This window comes from Pempheris klunzingeri, chromosome 2 (genome assembly GCF_042242105.1).
Source record: "Pempheris klunzingeri isolate RE-2024b chromosome 2, fPemKlu1.hap1, whole genome shotgun sequence".
Taxonomy (NCBI): domain Eukaryota; kingdom Metazoa; phylum Chordata; class Actinopteri; order Acropomatiformes; family Pempheridae; genus Pempheris; species Pempheris klunzingeri.
This window is the reverse complement of record NC_092013.1, coordinates 27,618,661-27,642,774: the sequence shown is the minus strand read 5'-3', so window position 1 is coordinate 27,642,774 and position 24,114 is coordinate 27,618,661. Positions and strand designations below refer to the sequence as shown.

The 24,114-nt window shown below is 40.1% G+C and overlaps 1 protein-coding gene across 2 annotated transcripts in view; it reads right to left on the bottom strand.

Moving 5' to 3' along the window:
* The window catches only part of plxnb1b (plexin b1b), a 72,164-nt gene that overhangs the window by 35,953 nt on the left and 12,097 nt on the right, over positions 1–24,114 (bottom strand). For both annotated transcript variants that reach the window (XM_070838731.1, XM_070838738.1), the window contains exon 2: positions 175–259. The gene's annotated coding sequence lies outside the window, so the exon portion shown is untranslated. The remainder of the gene's footprint in view (positions 1–174; positions 260–24,114) is intronic.

Here is a 24,114-nt window from a genome sequence, read left to right as displayed (position 1 = left end):
TTCGTTCTGCAGATCAACCATTTAAGGATAAGTAATAAAAGTATTGTTATATAAGAGAACCTTGATCATTACTATTTTGGGAATCTATGACTATAACAAGTGGCATTCAACTGTTAAACAACCTAAGGAATTCTCCCATAGCATGATACACTATCCGAGCCATCAGTTCCTCACCATTTGTTTCCAGTGGTGTCTTACAGAGGCATGTCACCTCTTGACCTCCCAGCAGTGGGTTCAAAAACACATCCTTCTGGACAATCTGCAAGACAAGGGACAGAGTTGACACGTGAGTGTACTCTACACTTAGACATCCAGAGTAATTCACAGCAGCAAATGCAGTGATGACAAACTTCACCCCAGAGAACATTAGAGTAAGCTTGCACATTTGCTACAAACATGGACTCTGACGCTCAAACACCTTGCATTTTTTGGCATCACTGCAGTTCATTAAAAGTCGTGGGAAGCTCATACCCATTGAAATTCCTGTCAGACCTGTGTCTGACTGGCTACATCCGTTTTTGTGTGTAAAAAAAGCCCCCAGCACAGGCCAAGTCAAGTGGTGTCAGTCCAAGAGGGCATTCAGTGCCACACACACTCTGTCCCTGTATACAATCCTCCCTCATTGCTAGGATACAAGGTACAAAAACCTTTCAGAGTCCCTGCCAGAAAAACAAGTTGCTGTGAGGTAAAAGAGGATGGCATGAGAACCTTGACAGGGTTAGAGTTCCCTTGTTTGGGCACCTGAATCAGGCATTTCACACTTACTTTGTGAAATGCTGTAATGTCTCCTCAAGTTATGACTGCTAACTTACAATAAAGTCTCCTTTTCAATCCATATACAGTATATCCCCCTCTTTCCCGCTCATTATCTCCCTCCTCTTTCTATCCATCTCTCCTGCTCCATCGCCTCCCGACACTCCATCACTGGCACAGAAGCAGGATTATCTCTTACGAGTTCAATCGGATCTCTAGTGGGTTTATCCAAAGGGGTGGCTGGGAAAAAAGACAGAGACAGACTGAAAAAGACACTATTCACCCTACTGAACAGACCGATCCTCACCCAATGTACACACACACATACACACACACCTCTTTCTCTGCCACACTAGGAGCATTAGAGAGCTTGCTTTGTTGGTGGAAATCTCCTGTGTGTGGGAATCAGGGTAAAGGCCTGGCAAGAGGCCAAAGACACAAAGCAACTACACAAAAAACTATTTACTTGAGCACAATAATTATCATCATATGATCATTGTTATCTATATAATTTAAACCAAATATGAACTAAATCCAAAACTCCTCATCAGGCACTTCCTTGCAGATGTTTGTTTTTCCACTCGATGGCATGCTCATGTAGAACTACCTCCAGTTCCAATACAAGCAGATGCACAAAAGTCAAGCAGACTGACCGTTGCCTCTGTGTGGAGTGGCCCCCAAAATCATAAAATCTAAACCAAAAGACAGACTTTCTTCTTTGACCCCTGAGGGTGAGGGCGAGTATCCAAAACCTGGTTAAAAGCTACAGCTCTATGACTACAGAGCCAGTCACCACATCAAGACTGGTGGTAAGGCGTTTTCCAGCACTGTGCAGATAATCCTGAGAAAGCAGAGGTCCGGAGCCTAACAAAGCAGAGACAGGAATGACTGGCATGTTAACTCATAGAAGCACTAGTTCAACAAATACAGTGCTTCTCCTGTTTCCTCCTCTAGCCAACGCTTCCCCAAGCTGGATGTATACCACTCCATCGTAGGTGTCAGGTTTGAGCACAGGACTGTCTTCTCCAATAACACAAAATGTGCAGGCAATCACTTCACTCTTACGAGAGTAACATGCCAGCCAGGTCCTCGCCTGTCTTTATTTGCTATTTGCTGAAAGCTGCAAATAAAAGGCTGCCATCACTGCGGAGCAACCTCATTTGGCAGAGGTTTCCCTTTCCTGCAGTGAATAATCCAATCAGGCTCAACTTCATTCAGAGTTTGAGATACATGAGAACAAGAGAATGGACTTCTGATTCAATTCTCTCACATTAAAAATCACATTTCGCCTCCAAGTGGAAGTCTTTTTTTTTGGTAACTTCAGCAAACCAAAAGGTATCGGCTTGATGAGAGGAGAGAGGGGGAAATATGTGCCTGTAACTGAATTATCTAATGTCTATATTTCTTTATTTTTAGGTAATGGACCCCACCTTGTTCCAGCAAAAATTTAACTCACTTTGTGTGAATACAGTACATATTCCAACAAAATACACACGACAGTTTGATAAAGAGGACATAGTGGTATATGAATGATGTACAAAAAAGTAAACCTAATAAACTGGTTAGGAAACATTCAAGATGTGTTACTTTATAACTCGTGAAGAAAAAGCTGAATAAGGGCATCTGTCCAATCAGCAGTGCGCCATGAGTTCACTTTATAGTGCTTTGTATCCTCAGCAGTAATAAACTGCTCCAGTCAGTAGTAAACATAATGTTGTTTATACACAGAGAAGCGTGTCCTGTAGTTGGCTTGGATTGCGCAATTTCCCCAAATAAACTGCCATACAACTATCTTGGAGGGTGGCTGACGCACATGAGTTTTAGTACAATAGTATAGTTATCGTCTGAAATATGCAAGGAACCAAGGCTGAGTTCAGACAGATATTGGCACTTTCAATGCGAGCAGCCCATATTACCACTCTGTTGGCACAGTATGTAATGAACAAATACTGGGGTAATTCCTCCTTTTAATTGCCCTGATAAAATAACTGTCAACATTATAACTTGTTGTTGAATCCTTCCTCACAGTATTGTAAACCGATGTGCATTGTTTTGGCATCTGAAAAGCTTCCAAACTTCAAAATCCACTACAGGGGGTGCTACAGGGTAGTATGGCTGGTTGAGGGTGATGATTGGTGTCAGACTCATCTGTGGGGCGCTGGGTGTGGGTGGGGGCAGAGCTGAATCATCTGGAACTTCGAAAGTGGATATGTTTTCCCACCATGTCTTGGTTTTGCCCAAATGATTCATTGATTTCACATTATAGGATGCAGAGTTTTGAGACTGGACCACACTTATTTTAATATGCTGAGCTGCCAAAGTTGGTGCAAGCAAATAGGGGGACTTCATTCACAAAAGAGAGATTAAATGTAAATGTGCTTCTTAACTTGTACTAATATATTGTTCAGAAGACAGGTATTTGTTGAGGCTGTAGCAGACAGACAGGCCCAGACCAGTCTACCATCCTCGGCCCACCACAAATGGACTGGAGCCTGAGCTGCAGCCAAAAGACTCCACAACACAACGCAGCATTCCTGAGAGGCACATTCAATTGAGCCATCATCCGCTTCATTGAGTCCAGCCTTTCATTCATTTTCAATTCAACTATCCTACATTCTGGAGGACACAGAAGGACAGCAGGCAGGAGGGGGCACAACATATCTGAAGTGAAAAAGCTGGCAGAGTGACATTAGCTGACAGAAACAGGGTTACAGGAAGACAATGGGGGAAGATGGGGTGAGACAAAGATGGGGGGAAATGACGAGGGAAATCGCCACAAACAAGTGCTTGCAAGCCTCAGTGCTCGCTGAGAACTGATGGAATGTGACTAATGATAATAAGCCTGAGAGAGAGAGAGAGAGAGAGAGAGAGAGAGAGAGAGAGAGAGAGAGAGGGGTGGCCATTAATTACAGTGCCTACCCATAATGCCCCATTCAACACCCACTCATTTGCAGAACAAGGGGGAGGGGAAGTAAAGCAAGTTTCTAATTAGTGACATGATTGTGAGCATAAACACAGAAACATGCACAAGCACACACACACTCACGCCTATAATGAGAAGTCCTCCTCTGTATACTTTAAACAAATAAACACCCTCCAAAATACGCACACACACACACACACACACACACACACACACACACACACACACACACACACACACACACACACACACACACACACACACACACACACACACACACACACACACACACACACACACACACACACACACACACACACACACAGAGGAATAGTGGGACTCAGCAAGGCCTTGAGTGAACGCAGCCATCTGCAATCAGTCACTGCCTATACATCAACAAACAGTGTTTACAAAGGATGCTTTAGTGGCTGTGAGAGCCTACAGTGTTCAATTACACAAACACTGTCAAAATCCTCCTCCTGCTTCTCCACAACTGTTACTGCTGTGATATACGAGCAGCGTAAACTATCAGGGCTACTTCGTAACACTTAGCAGGAAGGACACTGGGGCTATGCAAGTGTTCACTGTCGTCCCCCTGGATTCTCAGAGACGGGGCATGTCTACAGAAACTTGGGGTGCTGGACAAGACCAAGCCATCTACTAGCCTAACTTCTGAAGACAGTGCAGACCAGATTTAATACCAAAACCAGCACATGTGGTGGTTTAATGTACCAAACATCAGGTTTGACAATTGTCAACAGATACAGCAGTAACAACTGACAATCATAAGGAGTCACTGGCTCCACAGGTAGAAGTTTACTTTTCATTATAGTTAGGATTAGCTTCAGCTTGCTGTTAGAGGAGCACCCAACAGAATATCACTCACTAGAACCAAAATGCACCTCTGAAGTAATCGGTACTTTGTCATCTTATATTTCTATGAACATGGGCTCATACTTTGAACCCAGATATTGTCAAATACAACATCCTTTGTTCGGAGATTCAACCAGGAGAGCTTCATGTCTATGCAAGCCTTGGAAACTCTTCCACTGTCAGTCACCTCAGGCAAATCGGAAAGAAAATGAATAGACTGTCATGTCATGAACTCTGGACGCCCCGCAGTTAGCACTTTATGGTAACTATTAATAACCGATTCGGATCTAACATCAGAGCAGCCGAATCACTCAGCTTGCAGTACGCTGCCAGCATTGCTTCCCTAGATGTTTTAGCTGCACGCTGAACCTGCACAGCAGTTTATTACCAAGTGTGAAATTTCCACTTCTTATATGGTATGAAGAAAAAAAATGCATTAGAATCAAAACAGACTGCTGGGACATTGTCCATGGACTGTAAATATTTCTGACCTTATCTGCTTCACAAAGTGTTTTCAGATAGACTGTCTATCTCTAATTTTAAAATACTGAATACTGAAGTTTCATTGAACTTTTTTCATTGTCTTAATAAACTGGTGCAGAAGTGGCAGTGGTTACTGTACTGTGTCAGAGCTCAGTTGGTGCTTTCCCTGTCAGTCACTGAATTAGTCTGCCCACTGGCGCTGGCGCTCGAGCTGGACAGCCCAGCTGGCTGGCTGACAAGAAGTTATTTATAGAGAAACCCCCAACAATTGCCATCCATCTAAAAGAACACATTCCTCCACTGCTGATGAACTTCACAGAGAGAGAGGAGGAAGAGGAGGAGGGGATCATCGCCCTGCGCTCTCTTCCGGAAAACGTCCTTCCAGAAATGAAGACATAAAAGTCCCTCAGTCTCTCTGACCAGGCCCTTTTAAGGGATGAAGACCCACAAAGACATGACAGTGGGCTTTTCAGGACATGTTTCAGTGGTCAGAGGAGAGCCACTTGTCGCTGCAGAGGAGCTGGGTGGGTAAAGGAAGTTCCCATGGTTGTTAAACTTTATGGCCCTGAAGAAATCACCCTGGGGTGACAGAGGTTGAGACTGGATACATGACAGGACGGATATCCGGGTCTAAGGGATCACCTCTCTGTTTGGGTGGAACTCAATAGCTATGACCAAACGTGTACATGCGTTTCCTTTTTCCTCAACATCAATCAGTGTTGCTCTTTATATAAAGGCTGCTGTTCACTGGTCTGAGGTCAGATGTGGCATTAGCCACAAAAGGATTATTAAGATATTCCTATATTAGTCCCACAATAGGGAAATTCCGACATTAGTCTGAATTAAAAAAAAAAAAAAATATATATATATATATATATATATATATATATATATATAAATAAAACTGTAAGGGGAAAAATAGCATTTTGAAGAGCTGAACTAATTTACAAATTTTAATTTAATATTTTAATATCCATGTCCACATTTATATTCAGAACACCTGAGCACATAAAAAATAGGATTTTATTTGAACTTCTTATTTCTTCCCCTTCCAAATGAAACTACCACTTTGATTAACTGCTGCGCTCTCACTCTTCGATCACATCGGGATCTGCCTTCTGCCTGTTACCACATCATTCATCTTAACGGGCGAACCAAAACAGGATGTTTCTAACAGCTAGGATCTGGAGAATGAAATGAAATAGAATACAATTTAACAATTTAGACACAATCCGAGTTACAATTTAATGTAGTGCTTTCTTTTTCTGACAGCAGTGTCAAAATATTCACACAGAAAAAAAAAACAATCGGACAGGAAAAGGAGGAACAACTCCAATCAGGCTGCAGACATGTCAGCATGATAAATGGCCATGTCTGTGGTGGAATTAGATGTTAAGGGGCATAAATGAGAACAAGTAGCAAGTCATCGGGGTTATCATAAACAGTCACAGCTGCCAGACGGGAAGCTATTAAAGTCTGTAGAGTTTATCTGGGTTGTAACTCAGATGCAGACAGGTGTGGCTGGCAGTGCACGCATCATAAAGTATCTACAGTGGTGCTTACAATAACTTCTGAATGCATTCAAGCAGAAAGGCAATGATGCTTGCGGGTAAAGTTATATCTCATGTCTTCCATTGTCACGTTATTTGGTTTTGAGGCAAAGTGTTGGTGGTGGCTTAATCTATTCCTCACTAGAGCCAGGAAACACCAAAACAGCTCAGAGACACAGCGATGAGGCAGGGTGTGGCACAAATCACCACAGAGCACAACATGTACTCACAAATTAGCACAATACTGTAAATACAACTTTGTCTGCTCAATGTTATCGGCCCATTGTACAATAAAAAACAATCCTGTTAAATTTGTGACGATAATAGGTTTCTAACCATTTCGTGAAAAAGCATTTGTTACAGTGACTTGAACACCAAACACACTAGGACATTTGGGTGGCCTTACAGTAAAGATGAATACTCATGTCACCCGTGTCATCTTCACTGTGCCTCATTAAAAGTAATGTGATTTTTTAAATTTATTCTTTTAATATCCATCTTTTGCATAAAGACTTTTATACTGCTTGAGGCTGCTCTGTAGAATATTTATTGTTGCATTAGAAATACTGTTAGTGAAGTGCAATTTTGCTTTGCCATTTCGTGCCATTATCAATATTGATAAATCAGTAATTGTTTCAGTATCATCACTCAACAAAAATACCTGCTGTTGGCAGAAGCTCAGTATTCAGATTCTAAAGGTTGGTCTTAATGTGCTACTTAACCTTTCCTACCTGACATAGTGTTTAGAGTAATAACAGTGAACCAAAGGTGCATTGTCAGGGCATGGATCCCACACAAGTACTTCTCCTGACCAGTTATTTCATGATAAGCAATTTGGACACACATCAAGGTGAGAGGGTTCTCTAAAGTAAATATGTGGACTAAAACATTCAGAAAAACTATTTACAGTATTTAGGATATTGAACATTCTGCAGCTCAAATTATTTGGTTTTAGTCATTATGTTCATTTTAGTAACTCAGAGAATGTTGCAGGAAATGTGACATAAAAACATAGTAACTACCTTAACCCTTGTGCACCCCTTAAAAAAATAATGACGTTTTACCCTCGATGCAAAAAATGTTCTGTTCCTAAAAAGTGCTATAAAAATATTATACATTCATATTTTTTTTCACTTTCAATGCATTAAATCTTTCGACCAACTTCAGTCCTAATCATAACTATTAAGTTTTCATGTATTTGTCAAATATTTTTAACCCTTTAATGCCATTTTTGCAATATAAAACTACAATTAATTAATGAGAAAAACACAAAATATGAAATATTTTTCATATACTAATTGCAAACTGGAATTTTTTTGGGGGGGTATTACAGTCTTGGATATGTCAATAATTGACAACAACATTGATTTGAATGCATTATTATTTTTTGAGCAGTTTGAGTTTATGTAAAAATGTGCCACCTTTTACCCTCGATGCAAAAAATGTTCTGTTCCTAAAAAGTGCTATAAAAATATTATACATTCATATTTTTTTTCACTTTCAATGCATTAAATCTTTCGACCAACTTCAGTCCTAATCATAACTATTAAGTTTTCATGTATTTGTCAAATATTTTTAACCCTTTAATGCCATTTTTGCAATATAAAACTACAATTAATTAATGAGAAAAACACAAAATATGAAATATTTTTCATATACTAATAGCAAACTGGAATTTTTTTGGGGGGGTATTACAGTCTTGGATATGTCAATAATTGACAATAACATTGATTTGAATGCATTATTATTTTTTGAGCAGTTTGACTTTATGTAAAAATGTGCCACCTTTTACCCTCGATGCAAAAAATGTTCTGTTCCTAAAAAGTGCTATAAAAATATTATACATTCATATTTTTTTTCACTTTCAATGCATTAAATCTTTTGACCAACTTCAGCCCTAATCATAACTATTAAGTTTTCATGGATTTATTAAACATTTTTAACTTTTTAGTGCCATTTTGGGAATATAAAACCAAAAATTTCAAATGAGAAAAACACAAAATATGAAATATTTTTCATATACTAATTGCAAACTGGAATTTTTTTGGGGGGGTATTACAGTCTTGGATATGTCAATAATTGACAATAACATTGATTTGAATGCATTATTATTTTTTGAGCAGTTTGACTTTATGTAAAAATGTGCCACCTTTTACCCTCGATGCAAAAAATGTTCTGTTCCTAAAAAGTGCTATAAAAATATTATACATTCATATTTTTTTTCACTTTCAATGCATTAAATCTTTTGACCAACTTCAGCCCTAATCATAACTATTAAGTTTTCATGGATTTATTAAACATTTGTAACTTTTTAGTGCCATTTTTGGAATATAAAACCAAAAATTTCAAATGAGAAAAACACAAAATCTGAAATATTTTTCATATACTAATTGCAAACTGGAATTTTTTTGGGGGGGTATTACAGTCTTGGATATGTCAATAATTGACAATAACATTGATTTGAATGCATTATTATTTTTTGAGCAGTTTGACTTTATGTAAAAATGTGCCACCTTTTACCCTCGATGCAAAAAATGTTCTGTTCCTAAAAAGTGCTATAAAAATATTATACATTCATATTTTTTTTCACTTTCAATGCATTAAATCTTTTGACCAACTTCAGCCCTAATCATAACTATTAAGTTTTCATGGATTTATTAAACATTTGTAACTTTTTAGTGCCATTTTCGGAATATAAAACCAAAAATTTCAAATGAGAAAAACACAAAATCTGAAATATTTTCCATATACTAATTGCAAACTGGAATTTTTTTGGGGGGGCAATTACATCCTTGGATGTGTCAATAATTGACAACAACATTGATTTGAATGCATTATTATTTTTTGAGCAGTTTGACTTTATGTACAAAATATGCCACCTTTTATGCTTTGTGCAAAAAAATGTTTTGTTCCTAAAAAGTGCTATAAAAATATTATAATTAATATTCTTTTCACTTTTATTGCATTAAATCTTCTGAAAAACCTCAGTCCTGATCATAACTATTCCATTTTCATGGATTTATTAAGTATTTTTAACTTTTTAGTGCCATTTTGGGAATATAAAACCAAAAATTTCAAATGAGGTAAAACACAAAATATGAAATATTTTCCATATACTAATTGCAAACTGGAATTTTTTTGGGGGGGTATTACACCCTTGGGTATGTCAATAATTGACAACAACATTGATTTGAATCCATCATTATTATAGGAGCAGTTTGACTTTATGTACAAAATATGCCACCTTTTATCCTTTGTGCAAAAAATACTCTGTTCCTAAGAAGTGCTCTAAAAATATTATACATTAATATTTTTTTCACTTTCAATGCATTAAATCTTTTGAACAACCTCAGTCCTGATCATAACTATTCAATTTACATGTATTTATGAATTACTTTTAACCCTTTAATGGTATTTTGGGAATATATTGACAAATGATGAGAAAGGTCACTCAGTGGAGCAGGACCTGCAGATCACTGTCATGTATACTTTGCATCCATACTTGCTGTACTTGGCATCCATACTTGCTGTACTTGGCACAATGGGTCCAGACCTTTCTCTGTCCCATGCAAAATGTGCACTGCCTGTACCTCTTTGAGGGCCTGGCTTCTCCTGCTGGCTCTTCCATTTCCTCTGACATGATCCACTAGTGTGGCTGCTGCTGGTCCAAGCAGCAGCCGCACTAGTGGGTCTTCCAGCTCCAGCTCAAGTGAGGAAATGGGTCTTCCAGCTCCAGCTCAAGTGAGGACATGGATGTCCTCACTTGAGCTGGAGACCCATCTGGATGAATTTCAGGTGAAGCCTCCCCTGATATGTCCTCAGTGCCTGTGTCTGTGCCGGACATCTCCTCCTCGTTCTCAGGCGACTGCAGGACAGCAGTCAGAGCCTCCTCTAACACAAAAGTGTCTCTTCATTGTCACTGAGGAAATGACCAGCCAGCACCAGCTAGGTGCAGCTTGAGGTTTGCAGACACAGCACCTGTATAAACATGCTGCACTGTAAACCAAAACAATAAAAAGACTGCTTTGGTCAAAAAAAAAAACAAAAACGTTTCCAGGCAAAAAAAAAGCTAGGGTGCTCCTCCTTAGATTCTTTGACCTTTTGACCTTTTGACCTTTTGACCTTGATTGCTTTTTACAAGTGCTGTAGTGTGTCTGGGGGCTTCGAATAGGTGTGTGTGTGTGTGTAGGTGTGTGTTTGTGGGCGGGGGGGTGAGTGGGTGCATGTGGTCTGTAGTCATAAGAAAGATAGCGATAGGGATGTGCAAAATGTGGTGAGCAAAAATGACTTTCTAACTCCCTGTACACAAACACACACACACACACACATTCATCAAATAATTTGTCAAAACACACATTCATACCACACTTTTACATCACTGCCAACACACTCAGACCATTTTAGTTGGAATCATGCATTCTGCTGGGGAGCAATAGTGAGAAATGCAACGGAAGTAGGATTCACAGAAACAGCATATAATGGAGCCCTCAGCCATATAGTGGAAAAAGATGTCAAATGATGGATAATGAAAAAAACTACAATTTTCAAGCCAAAAGCTTAGATTGAAAAGGTAGTCATAAGTAAAACATTATTTTATGGTGTAATTAAAGTAGGATCAAAAAGTGATGTTTTAATGGGAGTCAATGGTGCAAAAAATGTTTTAAGGGTGACGAGAGGAACTTTCTTCTCTCCACAGTGTATTATAATTCTATTAATACATTCAAAGTTGAAATCTTAAAATGTGGTAAAAGACTGACATCCCTGCAAAATTTTGTCTCATTATCATTAAAATTGGCAAAATTATTGAGTATTTTTAGTTGAAAAATGCAAAAAATGTACCGAGGGGTGCATAAGGGTTAAAGAATTAATTTCTTAATAAAACAAATGGCATTTTGTATGGTTGCGTTTCTGAGTGCTCTGTATGCTTGTAATAGCTGCAGGTGTGTAGTGTACATGTCCATGGTGTAACCTCTGCATCACAGTGGGTTAGGCAAAGTGGAGAGTGGTGTGTGAGTGTTCAGTCCTAGTGTATAAGTCCATTGGTCAGGGCTGTCACTGTGGATGGCGGCTGTCCAACGAGACACTCACCTTTACACAGAGTAGGAGGGGGTGGTGTGTGGGGTGTTGAGGGGGTGGGGGTAGACCCACACACACAGGTTATCATTACCAACTTAAGACACTGAGACACACTTGTAGACAGTGTTTTTAACTGCTTAAAGGTCTGAGTGGTTCAATGGGACAGAGTTCAGAGATGACAATCATCACTCCCACAGGCAGGCAGGAAGGTGTGGGGGTCATTAGATGGATGTGGAGCCTTAATAAGTGAACCATAACAGTCAGAATGGGTTCTGAAGAGAGGAGGGACTAGGTGATAGAAATAAACAAGAAACATAATGTGTGCTTAATAAACAGCGTCGGTGGCATGAGTGTGTTACCAGCTACAGCCTCCAGAACTCACTCCTACAGAAGAAATCAGTCCAGTCATTACAATGAATAGCTCTGCTGTTTCACCAGGAGTTCCGGTGGGCAGGACGGCAATTATCCTGAAGCAAATTAGCCAAACACAACCTTTGACATTGGTCTGCTCTGTCCCGCCAGCCCTGGCCCTGCCCACAGCAGATCCTGGGCCAGTTATGGACACAAGCGTGTGGCTACATGCCTTGTTGGGCCCAGTGGGTTTCCGCACTGTCGGCCATCTTGTGCCCACAGGCTATGTGTTTTGAGTAGACACCGAAGACCAATTGGCTGGTATACAATGCAGATGGCTCTGCAGGTCTTTGTTTTTCCAGTTTTTTCCTTCACTTTCTATTAATGGAAGAAAAGCTGAACCCACCAGCAGACGACCGTGATCACTGTAAAACTAAACTACTAAACTGTCCTGAGACTACAGAAAACAAAGCATTTCGAAGCATTGCAAAAACCTAGGAGGAGAAAGGAAAGAACTGTTTTCTCTTCCAGGTATTATCCGGTGAAAATCTAAAAAAAAAAAAACCCTGCAAGAAAGAGCCTTACAGATAGTATAAGCTCCCGAGCATTATTTCTAGTCACATATCATAGAAATCATTGCATGGGTTGGGGAAAACTAATTCAGGATATGATAGCACAGCAGCACAAGCCTTAAGAAGCCAAATAGAAAACACAAAGATATGGTAAATGATCATTTTGCCTTTATGGCTCTTAGAAGCAAAGAGAAGCTACAGTTTGTGTGTCCCTGCTCCACTGAACTGTGATATCAGCTGTGATCAGACAGTACAAACTCACTGTCTGGCACTAACTCGCCGGGGATAACAAAAAAAAAAATATGTGCAACTCAGTGTGAGTGTGTGTGTGAGTGTGTGTGTGTGTGTGTGTGTGTGTGTGTGCATGCTTGTGTTGGTGCACATTTGTGTTTTCATGAGGCAATGCCTTCACAGGCAAATTATAGCTTGTGTTTTGACATGATGATTATGGCGAGGAGAATTACGCACACATTATCAGAAAGAATGCAGAAACTCCTCTGACAGAGGAAAAGTAGGAAGGACAAGAGCTATTTTTTCCTGTCTGCTCATTTTCATCACCAAGTTACAGAGCTCAGCAGCAGCAATGGGCCTACAGGCAGCTGCAAAAGGAAGCTGCCGTTCTCTCAACTCACTGTTGGAAATGCAGCACTTAGGAGCGAAGACATGAATGACAACATGGTGAGCAGGACTGAGAAAGTAGGAACTTTCTGACACATAAGGTGCTGAACTGTGATGGCTAATGGATGAAAAGCACAATGGCCAAAGTATTAGAACGCCGTCTCTCTAAATTATTCAGCAAGTCAGTCCCTGCACATTTCAATTCATATATGCTGCCAGTGTATTTCTGAATAGCCACACATAAAACAGTACATCAAAAACAAAAACTTTCATGGTCCAATTTGGGCCCTCGATTTGGCAGCCACAGCGTTACAACTCTTCACAAGTCTATTAAGGCCTCTGCATGCATTGTACAAATTGTACAAATAAAGACAACAGCGCATTAGTTTTGGCTAATAAAACAAAATTATAAAATGGTAAGATAATTACATGGTCAAAAAATTCTCCAGCAGAAATCTAGACATGCATACAGGGATTCTCTGATCCCTTACCATGGTAACAGAAACTGGGATTCACACTGACATGAATTTTAAGAAATTGTATGACTTAATGGTAAATCTAATGTGGCTGCTGAGGTGCATGTCAAGGCAATGATGTTCTGTACCATGGCGAGTCAAATGTTAGCATATATGACTGAAAAGAATGATGCACTATGAAAATAAGATTGCGAGGAGAAGAAGAATAGCTTTTCTTTCAATGCAAACCTATTCCTTCTTCTAACCTCTAATTCTAAACCCAGAGCCCTGATTTTAAAACGAGCAGTTCACATCAGTCAGTGAGTGCGCTTGGTCTACACACGCCAACCACATCCTCCAGCCAGCCCTGGTTCACCTCCACCTGCGTTTCTCTACACCTCACCAGATAAAGTGCTGGTTCAGGGCTTGTAATTCAGCTGGTCCAACCTGCTCTGAAGGCACACTCTCACTCTGACAGTCTTATCTTTTGTTTGATGCTGTGTGTGAGTGACTGAACAAAGCCAGAAGCTGCTCCATATTCATGACTCGAGTCACAGGAGAGGGGACGAGACACACACATGCCCCTCAGGCCTTGACAGCTTGTTAATGCTACTTGGCCTTGCAGTACAGGGTTTCATGTCTGCAGCACAATGCTGACTCTGACAATCGAACCAATAGCGTAGCCGCGAAATGAAGTGTGATTGGTCGAAGTTTCCTAGCAACAGCGAAGAAGACAGTATCCCCAGAAACAACCACCATTAAAACTTCACTTTCCTGTCTCTTCCTTCCTCTCTCAGCAGACACTCTTAACACAGATCCAAACTCTCTCACCTCATTTATAATGATCCTCACTCAGGGTTTTTTTACGAAAAAGATGTTCAGTGAACTTGTTTATATTTTATCCATGTTGTCTGCTATCAATCGTAGCCTTATCTTTTCAACAAAAATACATGTACAATTGGCCATTATGCAGCACTGCAGTCGATCCCACTACCCATGGTGGTAAGATACTGTCAAGTATTGCTTGCAGTCAAGTTGATTTACATTTCACTGAAAGTAAAACATAAAGACAGAGGACTGACGTGGATGTGAAGCAAAGTAGGCCTCATACTAAATCATCATAATTTTACTGTCTAAAAACAAAGTCTTGTCCTCTTTCCAAATGTTGTGACAGTTGGGAATTTCCCAAAGGATATTAAGCAAAAAAAAAAAAAAAGTTTAATACGACAAACACACCAAAATGCAGGCAACATAATATTGAATAAATGTGCGAGAGAGTGGGGTCAAAGACAGAAATGGCTGTGTGTCAGGGATTATCTCTTCTGGCAGTATTATTGGGGCCTGGTCCATTTAAACTAGTCAAACTAATTCTGTGGTTTAATTATCTTGGCCATTTGTTAATGTTGCTCTCCAGTAAGAAGATTTCAGTTGGACAATTATCTGGGATTACGCACTGCCTGCTACTAGAAGTTGTCTGAATTGTCATGATTGCATATTCAGTCTTTATTTTACTCATAAATGCAAAAAATTATTATTATTTTTTTTTAAAACGTTGCCTCTTTTTTAAAAATCATTTCAGGTAGAGCTCTGCACTGAAACGGATCTCCAGACATATCTCCCTTTATCTTCAGTATACCGAGCATCACTGTGGCATTAATATTTAAGAGGCAAGACACAAAAAGCTGTCAGCTGGTATTCTGCACCAGCTCATAAATTCATGGCTGGAGTATTAAAACTATGAGATTATTACGAGGTTTTTCAATCAACAGAATATTGATCTACCCTTAAAGTTATTCACCATGTAAAACTATAAAGATATTTACTGTTTTTTTTAACTTAGCAAGCTGTTTGATATGACTAGAAACTGAATAGATTTGGGGGTTTAATTGCTGGCAATATATAGACAATTCTGCAAACATCACTCAAGTAATATGTGATAAAAAATTCTATGGACTAAATTATCAGTTAATCATCACTTTTATGGCATCTTAACATTAATCATTTAGGCAAATGCCCAGATCCAGTGAAATATAGCTCCAGACAAAGCAAGATCAGGGACACTCTGATGTATAGTAGCTTGATGCTAGTGATAAATGCTAATGATGAATGTTCACATGAACCAAAACTCTTGAGCGACGAGGAGAAAGACAAATATTTGGACTGTCCTGGAGCAGATACATCATGGCTGGCAGCATCACAGCACAAAAACAAGCTATTATTGGAATAAGAAGTGGGAGAGCAACAGCAGCCAGGCAGCCACAGACGGACAGATGGATGTTATGAGAGATGGAGGGAGGACGGGCTCTGGCACTCTCAAGGGAGATTTGGACATTTTGGCCGTGCTGCACAAAGAGAATATGGAAACACGGACCACAATGGCTTTGTCTCAATTGCTATTATTTCCTCAACTTTCCACTCAACACAGTACCCAAAAAATACACAAAGTTTTAGGGATATTGACTCACTTCCTGGTAAATTGTGACCTTAAATTGTGACCTTTGATCCTTCAAATCTCTCAAAAGTTCTTTTAAATGTGTGTATATAGGTACATTTACAATATTAAACTTTATCATCATCATTGACATTATCATTAAAATAACGGACAAAATCAATTTAACAATATTTCAATTGAAGCAGATTTGTCAAGTGTTTGTTAGTTTCTCAAATTTGTGGAAGTGCAATACTAAATAGTTGGAGTACCCCTTTAATGTGTGCGCAAATGCAGTGGGGAAAAAATGAAAGGAAACACAACTACACGAAAGTCAAGCAAAGACATGAGTGCAAATGATTTGCACAGGTTGAAAATATGTAATCTTAAGTAAAAAAAAAGTCCTCTTTTGCCAAAGCTGTAATTGTCAAATTTGTGAACAAATGGAAACAAGAAGAAAATTAGGAAGAAAAAAAAAAAAATCCACGTCATTTCTTAAGACTAGTCAGAAACTGTCGGACAGACCGTTCAGACGCTCAGTGTGTACATTGCTAGCTACAAAGGCAGTCCTATTTTATCTGAAATTCTAAGTTTCATTAGAATGTGGGGGGAAAACTGAATGTTCAAACGGTAATGGCCTGTTCGAATTCAAAATCTTTGAAGGCAACAGACCATTTGAAGTAATCTGCCAACAGGTCCAGCAGAGGGAGCTCTTTAAATTCATTCAAATCAGCGTGATCCATTGACCTATCGGTAAAATACGCTAATTAATACAAGCGCATGAGGACACTACTGAGCAAAGCTGTGCTGATATGACTTTCCAATCAAGCAGCTGCTTTCCTCTGCGACCACTACAAAACCTCTGTGCAACCTCTTGTCTCGTGACTGTCTCGTCAAGGCACAAGGACACCGCATAAGAAAAAATACAGAATATACTGAGAAGTAGGACACTGACCACCAATGGTTACTGGGCACACATGCCTATGTGACAGCTCACTGTGTCTCAGACTCACACGTTACGCCGTATACCAATCGGCTGCGGTTGTTGCTACGTGTTAGTTTGAACAGTGACACATTCAAGTGAACTCGAAGACACTTAGCCACAGCTAATGTCTGAGTAGTTGGCACTGGTAATACAATGTGATATCTGAGAAGGCATTGTGTCAGTCATTTTTACAACCAAAAACTGTACATTAAAGTTATGTGTGTGTGGATGTGTGTGTGTATGGGCAGATCTGCCCTACTCCTCCATGACAGCATGCTATCCATGATTTGCTGGAGGTCAACAATTACTCAGCGCAGTATATGTTAAAGCATTATCATGGAGCAATGAAGCCAGTATATAAAGGGACACTTGGCTGATTTTAATGTTGTAATTTAACAGCTATATAAAAAAACTATTTCCTCTATAAAAACTGAATTCCATCAAGATTCCATTGGGATTCAAGACCTTCCTCCTCCACGCTTGAATAAAACTTTAATTGTGTCTAGGGAAAAGTTTAAAGTTTAACAGATATTTCCAGGAATGACTACTGCACTGGTGAAAAACAGTGGACCTCCTGGACACTGGAGAAAAAAACAAAAAACACACACAACAAACACTTGAAACATGTTTTCTCAACATCTCACGTCAGGCCTCAGAAGAAATAAAACAACTCTTACACACACACACACACACAAACTGGGAACCAATGACATCTGAGGAGACAAAAAACAATATTGAAAAAACCCCTTCATGCTTACACTCAAGAGTGAACTGTCATAGTGGTGAAATAGTTAACACAAGGCCTCCAGGCTGTCACTTTACTATCAACAACCGGCGCCAAAGACTTTAAACCATGAGCATGCATTTAGAATTGTGAAAGATCGATTTGGCCACAGACATGATCCCTTTTGCTCTACATGATGAAGAAAAATTGAACCTTGAAAGTCAGGTTCTGGAAAAAAAAAAAAAACGAGCCGTGCTGCTATGAAACAGAGCTCAGTAAAGGATTAGCCTCCAACAGTCTTCTGAAACATTGAACAACTGCTCTGAAAATTCATTTCCGACTGACATGGTACTCACCTCCAAGCACTCACACACAATACACCCTCTCTCTCTCTCTCTCTCTCTCTCTCTCTCTCTATAAACCAGTGCCATAATCCTCTTTCCCTTACAACACTGGCCTTTTTTTAGGGCCGCAGTTAAAGTGCTCGCCGTTGCAACCTGAGGATAATATTAAAGGCAGTGTTCTTGAAGGAAGAGCAGTGGAGGTGATTTTGCAAATCATGGATAGCATGCTCTCATAGAGGAGCAGGGCAGACCTGCACACAAACACACACACACACACACACACGGATATATATAAAGGCTCCTTTCTGTGCCTGCCTGGGCAATAACAAGGGCAGTGCAGAGAGAGTGAAGGGTAAATGTTAGTGTGGCTGCTGTGTTGTCTGGTCCTCTCTGAATGCTGTGTGTGTGTAAAACACACCGCTACACAAAGAGCGCCTTTGTAGTCCCATGCGGTTAATGCTGCTTTTCCATAGTGTTGCCTTAATAAAACATTAGGGTGTGTTTTGCTTATGGAGCCATGCTAGTTGTATAACATACAAAGGTGAGAAGGAGGCTGTAAAACAGTTTAAGGACCAGTGCTAGAGCTGTTTTTCCCTCCTGACTGCAGAAGAGTCAGGACTGAAGTAAAAACTAACTCAGCTTCTCCAAAACATCGAAAAAAAAAAATTATTCCTCTGTCGAAGTTGGAAAGCAGAAGAGCCACTGCACTCCGCTTGTCAACCACTCCACTTTTGACAAGTCATGAAACTACGAAGAGCCTTAGGTATTCCCACAACTGTGAATCGGATAATGGGATGATACAAAGGTGAATAACCAAGATAAACACCGAATCAAGCGCTCACACAGTCAGAGTTGCTGGAGGGTTCAAAGAAATAGAATTATCTGTAAGCAAATCTGTTGTGGCTGTGATTTTCTCTAAAAACAACACCATCAAAACTGAACTGGAAGTCTGTTTCCTAGAAAGCTGAACAAACAGAGACAATAAGATCTGGCCATGATAAAAGTTTTTATTATTGGCAGCCCCTGACAGACATTAAATTTGTTTGCTTCCTTGTTTCTAAACTAATATGACATACTTCCTGAAGCTGCAGCTACAGTCATTCAATTTCTCTCTTTTTTTTTTATAGTTTTTAAACAAACTTAGTAGAAGTCATAGTCCACCAACCCTCCACCGAGGGCACTTGAGGATAGCCTCTGTTCTGAGCACAGTCCTGTTGACATCCACAGCCGGCCACCTCTCCTCACCAGGCTCTGTTAAATGCCGTGGATTCCTCTTGGAGGTGAGCTGCGTTGTGCTGGCCCCGGTGCTGCTGCTGCTTTACTCCGGTTTTAGTGCTCCAGGCTGGCACAAGAAACCACAGCCTGAAGGCCAATTATGGAGCTCAGGAGGGGGATTTCTATGTGCTGCTCACAATGCAAATGTACCTTATATTACTGGATTTCTAGATATGTCATGGGGGAGGGTAGACTGTGTGTTTGGATGTGTGCTTGAGAGAGACAGAGACAGAGTGGAGGCATTTCTAATTATCTGTGTTCATATTCATATTGTTAATAAATGCCTAAAATGGAGGCCTGTGTAGAGATATGTGTGTGAGATATGAGATATGTGTGTGCCTGTGTATGTGTGTGTGTGTAAGCCACAATGTTTCACATGATCAAATGTAACACCCTGACAACGGCAGCGAGTTACCTTTCAGTGTAATACAGTCTCAGAAGCATGACACTGTCTGAAGCTATGAGTAATCTCTAACAACAAACCTGCTCTGCCACAGTGGACCACCCTGAAGGTGGACTTGCCATCGTGGTTTGGGCCACCCTTGGTGAGCGCGCCCGTATGAAGCCGCTGCTGGCTGGAGCAAAGCATGCTGGTCTGACAGAACTGACACAGAGAGGAACGTCATGGAAGGGAGATGTAAATTAAAGAAGAAAAACAGATAAGAGCTCTGCACATTCCTGTCTGAATAGAGATTGCACAAATGTTGTTTACTTCCCAACTGACGCGGTGTGTGTGTGTGTGTGTTTGTGTGGTAGAGAGAGGAAGAGATATCATCACTGTGACTTTCTTTCACCTCTGCCTGTTTTACAACCAGGAGGTTTACAATAAGGTGCTGAAGGACACGAATGTCAGTCAGATTATTAGGCTGCAGAGGAGCAGAGGGATGAAAGGTGAGCTGAAGGGGTAAAAGGAGGAGGAGAGAGGAGTTACGCCTCCTCTTCATCACCCACCCTTCAGTCATTCCCTCATACTGTCAGAAATCTGGCTGGCTTTCTCGAGCTCTAGTCACTGATATTCCCACCATTCTCTATAATCTGTCTCTAAAATACACTTCTGGTTATTTTCCTCTCATTTTGGCATTTGCCTCTTTCATGCAGTTTAAAATCAAGTGTGTCAGCTGTCGGTTCGTTCAACTGACAAACACCTAGACCCACACAGCTTAAAAAGGAGGGTCTCGGCCCACTTCTGAGTGGAATCTGGAATGAGCAAAACCTGGAGACCACACAGTAAGTACGCCCCCATATTAATGGTACAAGAAGCAAGAGTTTTGGCAAACTTATTTGTCAAACAATAACATCATTAATTTCTTGCACTGCCTTTAAATCAGGGTGGATTCATCGTTACAGATATTAGTTCTGCCTGTACTTTTCCTGTTACGCCTGCTGTGACTACCAATCTGATCCATATGGGAACAATAAAGACACACTAGTTCTCTGATCCCAGATTTAGGGTTCAGAAGCCAAAATAACGTGAAATACAAGATGGGTCAGTTGTTTTGACAAGGAGGAAAAGAGAAACTATGATACTCATCAAGCAAAAGAAAAGTAACATAATACATTTCCAGCTTTTTTTTTGGTACTGTTACCCGTCAATGAAAATCTATGCTATGACATTTTCAGCTTCCAAAGGGACACATAACAGGAAAGGTTTGAGAGCCACTGGTTTACACCAACTTTTGACACAATTTTATAGCATTTCTCTCTTAATTCATTCTTAAATAAAGACCTCTACTTAACGTCTTCCCTGAAAATTGGTTCTACTGTATGTAGACACCAACAGCCTGGCCAATGAATTACTGCTTCCACTGCACTTCCTTGTAAACAATGACACAACTTAATGGTCACATCAAATGGAACTTGTGAGCTCATGGTTACAACATGGTAGGTGAGTACATGGTAGCAAGTGGTTACACCGTAAGAACACCGCTGCTAGGCAACATGAATGCCAAAAGACTCCTCGCTGTGATTGCCTAATAGAAGCCACCGAGGCTAAAAATGTGGCTACACAGCGGGTGTGTTAATGCAGGAAATGTGAGGCAGTTGGGAATATAGATATTTTCCTCAAAACATTATAAAACACTAAAATGACAACATATTAGCATATCATCCACTGAGTAATTTCCATGTCTCCCACCATTTCTGACAACTTCAATACCAAATCACAACTTAACTTGTTAACTTGGAACTAGAAATTTCTACCTCCAAAGTTGTGAATACCACAAGAGGGGGGCATTCATATGGACTCTAATGTTATCCTCAACACAGGAAACATTAGGGATGTGCATTTCAAGCAAAATTATTATACTATTCTAATCACAGTCATCTGTTCCAAGATTATTACATTTTTTAAAATACAATTGTCGCATAAACTATTTTGTTTTTTTAATAATCTAATGAATCATCCCTGGCCCATCCCTAGTAAACATATTGAAGGAGGGCACCATGACTTACGCAGTTCTATGAATCACATAATTTATCTGCCAATACCAAGGAAAACCAAGTGACTAATGGGACTGGAACCAGTGTGTTCACTTCAGACTCAGTCCTCTAAACTCCATTTCTCGCTCTGCTCTGCATTCGAATCTGCAGTCCTGGCAGTAAAGAAGCAGGAATGCTTCACTCCTGACGCCCATGTGCTTTCCTCACTCCCTCACCATAAATAGTGCAGCATCTCTGAAGCAGCTCTCTGCATTCAGAGTTAAATGCTCACATAGGGAACATTTCCCTCTTAGCTCCAGCCTCACCTCCTACTGGGAAGGTATAGTAAAAATCTGCACAGCACACTTTTAAAGGTGAACCAGGCAGAATGGGGTTTAAATTATTTCTGTTACACTAGACAATGGGGAATGTAAAAATTTAAAAAGGTCTTGAAAATTTATCTACGTTTGAAAAGAGCACGACTTTTCTCCTCTGGGAAGCACACAGTGGAGCAGCCTGTTTTAGCTGTGGTTGAATAATAACGTCACTGTGTGCGCTGCTTGTTGCATGGTGATATTGTTTGGATTTTGGTGGTTCTTGCACTGTTCTGAGTTGAAGTGAAGTCATATTTTAGAGGGTATTTTCAGCTGTGTGATGGATGCTTTAAGAGCGTCTACTGTGCATTCATCAAATGAGATGTTTGAGGAACTGAGAGGCTTTCATTCGAAAGGGTCAGAGGTGCCTTAACACTATTCATAGGACTGCTGGTGACATCGTTAGGCTTACTGCTGTATATGGGTGATATCCATCACCTATCAGCTATACCCCCTTCTTTTTGGTTTGTTGTGTCAGACAATTGACATGCAAGAAATAGCACCAGTTTTTGTGTAGGCTTCACATCTATAGGTAAATAATCTAGACAATCAAATTTTCTAGGTTATGTAGGTCTAAAAGCACAATCAACTATCTTTTAATAAGCTCACTGTCGTCAAGCTTTGCTATAATGTCACTCATCGAACAGAATGACACCGACTGCTTGAATGCAATCACCTGGCATCTCCTAACACCTTGGGAAACTTCTACATATTGACTGAGGTACTGGAGGAGTAATTACCTAGTTTGAGAAAACTACAGGATGAGATTTTTTTGGCTGATATTCTACTCAAACACATTTGGTAAAAATGGGGTGATATTCTCAGATATTCAAAGCCAACTTTCGTGACAGTTTTTGACTGTCTGTGCTACAGATGCTGGCCTAACAAACAGTGAGGGTACTGTACCTGCAGCCCCAGTGAAAACTGTTCACTTAAAGTTAACACTGCAATAGTTGTCTCATCTTCTCATTCTTTGTACAGACATTCCTTGATTGTTTTTTAATTTTATACTATATTCTATGCACATGTATTTATGTTAAAATGTGTAAAAAGTGATGCCTCCCAGATGTTGTGCTTATTCTGTACAAAAAAGAGGAAAACATCCTAATACTCAGCAATTCTTAAGGAACTGAAGATCGTAAGATATTGAAAAAGCATTGTTTTAGTATCAGTTCTGAAACTCATGCATCATACTGACATCTACATCGAAAAACTTCCAAATGATACCCATTCCAAGGCACAATGGGGAATAAATGCAAGAGGAAAAGTAATGTGCAAATGACATTTCAAGGAGGAGAAAGACAGCAAGATCGGCATGTACACATTCATGCAAGAGTACATTGCATATGAGAGTGTGTGTGTGTGTGCATTTGTCTGATGGTGAAGAAAATCTATAGTCAAGTCTCACACCTCCACTCTAACAATCTCATTCATCATTGTGCCCCAGACAGCACAACAGCACAAGGGTCACCAACCCTTAACTTCCACAAACACACACACACACACACACCTCATTATACAGGAAGGTAGGGGATAACAGCACCCACCGCCTCCGCTCTAAATTCACCCAAAGCATCATTCACATCTAAACAAGGTCTGAGTGACCTGACCTTGGAAGGCAGGCACCAGCCAGCACTTTGCTTTCATCTGGCCAGGAGGCAGGAACACATGTAGATAAACAACACCACACAGCCCAGAGGAGCAGTCAGAAATTTTGTAACAGCCATTTTTTACTGACATCATCCCACATATTTTTGTATTTGGAGCTGGACTGACCAGATCCTCTGTGGTCCACCAACGATAGGCTGGAGAATGGTCCCTGGCCACAGCTATTCCCAGGTTTGAGAAACAATGACAGGAGAGAGTGGCATTCAATGCACAACAACAGGAAAGAAGACGAAACGTTTTCCTC